The sequence below is a fragment of the Euphorbia lathyris genome, chromosome 6, assembly GCF_963576675.1.
Source record: "Euphorbia lathyris chromosome 6, ddEupLath1.1, whole genome shotgun sequence".
NCBI lineage: Eukaryota > Viridiplantae > Streptophyta > Magnoliopsida > Malpighiales > Euphorbiaceae > Euphorbia > Euphorbia lathyris.
In genome coordinates this window covers 52,293,850-52,300,174 of record NC_088915.1, presented here as the reverse complement: position 1 = coordinate 52,300,174, position 6,325 = coordinate 52,293,850, and the positions used below count along the sequence as shown (strand labels likewise).

Genomic DNA, 6,325 nt, shown 5'->3' with positions numbered 1-6,325 from the left:
CCTAATTCCACAGGTGGTATTAAGATCATTTGTAAATCGCCTGTGTCATCTTTTCCGTGTCACGGGCAAAATAAATAGATCATTTGTGACTTTATTGTGGCTTAAAGAAAATATTAGTAATTTTATTGTTCTATTTTAAAGTTTAAATTAAGTGAACATAAATGCTTTTATTTTTACTCATTATTTAATTGATGATATTTATCTCAATTAAAATTTTGTGTTTACAATAAAAATTAGATTTTAAGATTAAATATCCTTTCTACATTAGTTCATTTTTATTGGGTTGTAAGACTTTTCATTTATTTCTTGCATTGTTTGAAGTGTGGGTAAAATATATTCATGGCTACTCAACTATATCGATATTATATTTTGATTGTTTAACTTTATTTGATGACATAAAAGTGCTTGAACTATAAACTATATTAACATTAAAATCTAATTCAAAGAAAACTCATCTAAAAATCTTATGAATTGATTTACTCTTTTTTTTTTTATCGTGATCACTATTAATTGCGGAAAAACACTTTATTTCAACCAATCATTTAATTTATTATTTAATTATTAGTCTTATAAAGTTTTTCATATTCTTTCTAGTAAGTAGATCTAAATAATTAATTCAGAATTGTTCAAGCATTGTTTAAGGAGTAAAATCATTGTTCAAAACGAAGGTCGTTTAGACGTTCGAAATCGAGATTCCGTCATGATTTTCTCCGATTAGTTCTTCTAGGCGGTTTTCTGATTCCAAGGCGATTTTTAGTAGACTTGGCTGCACCTAGACCGCCTCGATGCTGCCTAGACCGCCTAAGCGACGATGAACAAAAGTATTTTTTATTATAAATTTATTTTTTGCTTTATTATAATTCACTTTTGAGTTGTTTCAGTTATATTGTTGTTGAAATGCTGATGTTTGAACATTTTTTAAGATATATGTTATAAATATACGTGTTTTATGTAGTAAATAGTTTTATATTATTATTTTTTTTTATAGTATAATACATATTTTAATTAGATTTATATAACAATTTGTTTATTAGCAAACAAAAAATATAAAACTCCAAATCCGATTAATCCCCGACTAATCTCCAATTAATCCTCGAGGGCCATGTCCGCCCGACTAGTGCCTAACGTTTTTTGCAACCTTAAGTAAAATACATTCATGGTTGCTTAAACTTTCCTACTATGACAACATGATTAGTGAAGTTTAAAATAGTATAATAAAATTATGGCTTAATACTTCTCCAGCCCTTTTGTTCAAATTGGTCATTTTACCTCTCCAACTCATCGAATGTCCTATTTACCCCCTTAACTCCATAAAAACGGTATTTCTCACCCACTTAACTTGTCCAAATTTGTCATTTTACTCATTCTCAACTCATCGAATATCCTATTTACCCTCTTAACTCCATAAAAGTGGTATTTCTCACCACTTATGATCTTATTTACCCTCTTAACTCCATAAAAATGGTATTTCTTATCCCTTTATAGTAAGTCAAAAAAGTTGAAAAGAGAAAGAACAAATAAAAAATACAAATAACAAGAACATTAATTTAAACAAGTTAAATACATTATATGTAGGGATAATGTACCAAAATAGGCCTATGATTTTTAAGAAAGTATCAATTTAGGTTTCATTTACAAAATAGCATAAATATAGGTTTAACGTTTAAAAAAAGTTATCAATTTAAGCTTCGATAACGGATTGTAAGGGGTGAAAAATACAACTTTTATGAAGTTAAGGAGGTAAATAGAACATTCTATAAGTTGGGGGGATAAATGGACAAGTTGAGAGAGTGAGAAATACCACTTTTATGGAGTTAATGGGGTAAATAGGACCTTCGATGAGTTGATGGGGTAAAATGACCAATTTGAATAAGTTAAGGGGGCTGGGAAAGCATTAGGCCTAAAATTATTAAAGTTTTTCTTCAGATTACAATAAAATCATAATGGTCTGTTTTAATATACATGTAGCATTGAAAATATGACATGTACAATTTACAAAAAGAGCTTCATATCACGTGTTGTTATGCATGTAAAATTTTGCTATTGATAGACATATGTCTTCTACGTGGCAAAGAATGAAAAAAAATAAAAAAAATAAATAAATGAATTATGGTATAACATACGTAAACTAAATTTAACTATGATTTGACCTACCTCATTCCAGTGGTATTGAGTTCATTTGTAAATCGTCTACGTCATTTTTTGGCGTCACATGCAAAATAAATAGATCATTATGATTTTATTGTGGCTTGAGCGAAACATTAGTGATTTTATTGTTCTATTTTAAAGTTTTATTTAAGTGACCATAAATGCTTTTTTTATCCATCCTTTATTTCATGATGTTTATCTCAATTAAAATTTTGTGTTTAGAATAGAAATTAGACATATGAAGATTAAATCTCCTTTCTACTTTAATCCATTTTGATTGGTTTGTAAGAATTTTTATTTATTTCTTGCATTATTTGAAGTATGAGTAAACTATATTCATGACTACTTAACTATATTACTACTATATGGATCCAAAAAAAAAACTATATTACTACTATATTATGGTCTTTTAACTTTATTGGATGATATAAAAGCCATTGAATTATACATTTATTAACATTCAAATCTAAATCAAAGAATCCTACAAAAAAAAAAATCTAAATCAAAGAAAACTCATTAAACAATTTAATGAATTGATGTATTCGACAAGTTTGATTACATTATTGACTCTCTTTTTTATCCTTATCACTATTAAAGGCATATAAGTATTTATCTCAGAAAATTATTTTATTTATTATTTAATAGATTTATTTTATTTGAATTTTAATGTTAGAATAATAATGTAAAATCCAAATAGTTTTTATGTCTTTTAAATGAAAAATGAAAGGTCATAATATTATTTGATACTGTCATAATTAATATTTAACGGGTAGATCTTATGAAATCTTATTAATATATTAAACATAAATAAAAAAAATGATGAAAATTATATAGAAATATAACCCTATGACGTATGTAGATGGACATGAATGCATGATTTGAGGTATAAATTTATACAAAAAGATGATGATTTCCATTTAATAAATAGATATTTTGCTCTTTTTTTTGACCATCCAAGTGTAACTTTTTCCTTATTAGAGTTTGAAGGGTCAAATCCAATATAAGGGTCTCCCTACCATTTTTAGACCCAATCAGACTCCTTCACTGACACATTTGATGCACTTGGCTTTGTAAGCATATGGATTATTAAAGTAAATCTTTATGTACCAAATTCAAGGAAGAAGGTATAGTCGTGGAGGAGTTTTAGAATGCCACATATAAATAAATAATACCAACCAGCATGTTTCAGCATCATCGTCTCGCAAGCAGCTTTGTTAGGAGCTTGCTTATATTATATACATAAATTCTTGTTTCCTTTAAGGTTTAAATGACGATTATCACATTACGTATTACTTGATATGAATGATTGTCGTGTTAGGCTCACTTTCTTACTCACGTATATGCAGATTTCACCAGATTTATCTCTTTTACAATTTTCTCTCCTTTTTTTCAACTTAAGAAAGTATAAAATGTGAGACTACATAGACATATTATTGACAATTAAAGTATATATACAACAATAATAAGCATAAAACGGAACCTAATATATTAAGCAAGGTTGTAAAAAACGTTAGATAATAATCAGGCGGGTAAAGTTTTTGGGATTACTCGGAGATAAATCGGGAAGTAATCGGATTTGTATTTTCTTATATAAATGTAATCAAAATATGTATTATACTACCGAAAATTAATAATATAAAATGACTTAATCTAGACACATACGTATATTCTTAACATATATATTTAAAACCTATAAAAAACATTTCAACAAAGGCGTAATAGATCACTCAATCTTGATCACATGCACCTTAATGAGCAAGTAGAATTTGCTCATTCACCATTAGATTTAGATTTATTAAAATCATAAGGTGGATATTCAAAGCATCCTGAGGCTTAGATTTAATAAAGCTATATCTAACGGTGAATGAGCAAATTCACTTACTCATTAAGGTGCATGTGAAAATTCCTGATAGACCACTTACCTAATGAATTTGTCCAAAAAGTTTGATTGGCCCTTGAATGTTTAAAGTGTTCTGATAGCCTCCTAAACTTGCATAAAATGTTTAGTTAGCTCCTGAACTTGCGCAAAATGTAATCAATTAATCATTCGATGGTAAAAAAAAAGTAAGTTAAATACGAAAGACACGTATTGCACGTGCCTTATATTATATACGCAGGTTCCTGGCTGTGGCTATTCTATAGCAAGCGGCTTTGTTAGTAGCTTGCTTATATTATATACATAAATTTTTGTTTCTTTTGAGGTTTAAATGACGATTATCACATTACATAATGCTTGATATGAAAGATTGTCGTGATAGGCTCACTTTCTTATTCACATATATTATGAAAAAAAATTAAACATATTACTTTCCATATGCATAATCTGAACAGTAGACAAGTTATTGACAGAACAATCTTGATGATCTTAGCTTCATCATGCTGATCATTGTTACAATTTCAACTTGAAAATTAACTTTTATATATATATATATATAGGAGAGATCAGGTGTGACACATTTCTTATGGTGTGACAAGCCTTATTGTGTGACAAGGACCAATTTTGTAATTAACCAGGGGAGGTGGCAAATTTGTAAATAAAAGGAAAGAGAAAATTGTTTTATTTCTTTTCTTTAAAATGCATTTTCCCAAAATGGTACACTGATTTGGAACAATTGCGTAAACTGTCGGAACAATGAAAATAGGATAAAAAACGTGCCCAGAAAATTATCAAAAAATTCCAAAACATGTAAAACATTATTTTAAGAAACTTTAATTATTCGCTCAAAGTGAGATTCCTTACAGTTTTGACCCAACAAATTGTTGAAGCATGTAAAATAGATAAAACTAAGGAACAAGTTTTATTGGGACTAAATCGTAAGAAATCCCGTTTCGACCCAAGAATTAAAGTTTCTCATAATAATGTTTTACATTTTCTGGAATTTTTTGAGAATTTTCTGGGCACTTTTGTCTTGCTAGAAAACGCCCACCCGGATTCCGTTTACGGAATTTTTTTTACTTGACCTTCAAGGATCTTAAAATGACCGTCTAATTTAGACGAGTCTAATCGTATAAAAAAATTCGAAAAACGAGGTTAGAATTTTCGGAAAAATATATTTTAAAGAAAAGAAATAAAACAATTTTCTCTATCATCTTTTTCCTTTTATTTACAAATTTGCCACATTGGCCTTTTTAATTATCATCAAAACTACATAGTTTTGTTATGTTACACAATAAGTTCCTTGCCACACCTAGACCCCTTGTCACACTGGATCTCACCCCTATATGTATATATATATGGTAATCATGTTTTAATGGTATTAGCTGCAATAAGCTTGGAGATGGTTTGAACATTAGTTTTGAAAGCCTTAACAAGAAATTCAGGAGCAATCCCATTTCCAAACACAGAAACAGGCAGAGAAGAAGTTCCAGCATTGGTGCTGCCAAACATACCAAAAGCATAAGCAGGAGAATCACTCCTTGTGTTAACCTGAAAATGAAATAGCCCTTTCGGAAAGATAAACAAATCAGGAGCCTAAAGAGTTTGTGTAAAGAGCTTGTTAGTGGTGTCAACAAATCCAACTTCATGAACTCCATGGAGAACCATTAAAAGCTGGACAGATCTAGGATGAACATGAGGAGGATTGATTCCAAAAGGAGGATAGATAAGTGCAGCCACTGATACTAATTGGCCTTCCAGTGCTGGGAACTCTTTAATTGATGCTTTTGATACAATTGCAACAGAACCTGTTATGTTGAGATTTACCAATTATCTGAAATCAGTGTAGGTGAAGACATCACTTCTTATGTTTGTAGGGTTGAGTTCTAGAGGTAGTAAGAAATCTTTGAGGATATCAGGGTCTCCTACGTTGGCTGATATTGCCATGATCATATAATTTTGATTTGAAAGATTTCACCGGATTTACCCGCTTTCATATTTTCTCTTCTTTTTTTTCTTCTTCAACAACTTCAAATATATTCTTCAACTATATTTTTGAAGTAATACATTCCACCAATACATATTAAGAAAGTACAAAATGTGAAACTACAGAGATGTATTATTGACGAGTAAAGTATATATATATGATATCATGCAAAATGACATCACAATGTGACTTTAACACTATACCTTTTGAGATAAAAATATCATGTGCAAATGAGCATGTCTAAGAGCATCTTTAACTAGTCCATATTCTTCGATTCTTCCTAAATCATAAACTGACTTAGGCATCATAGTGGG

General features: G+C 29.3%; 1 pseudogene; it reads right to left on the bottom strand.

The window, feature by feature from the left end:
* Positions 1-5,389: 5,389 nt before the first annotated feature.
* Positions 5,390-5,971, bottom strand: LOC136233688 (germin-like protein 9-3; annotated as a pseudogene).
* Positions 5,972-6,325: the final 354 nt, after the last annotated feature.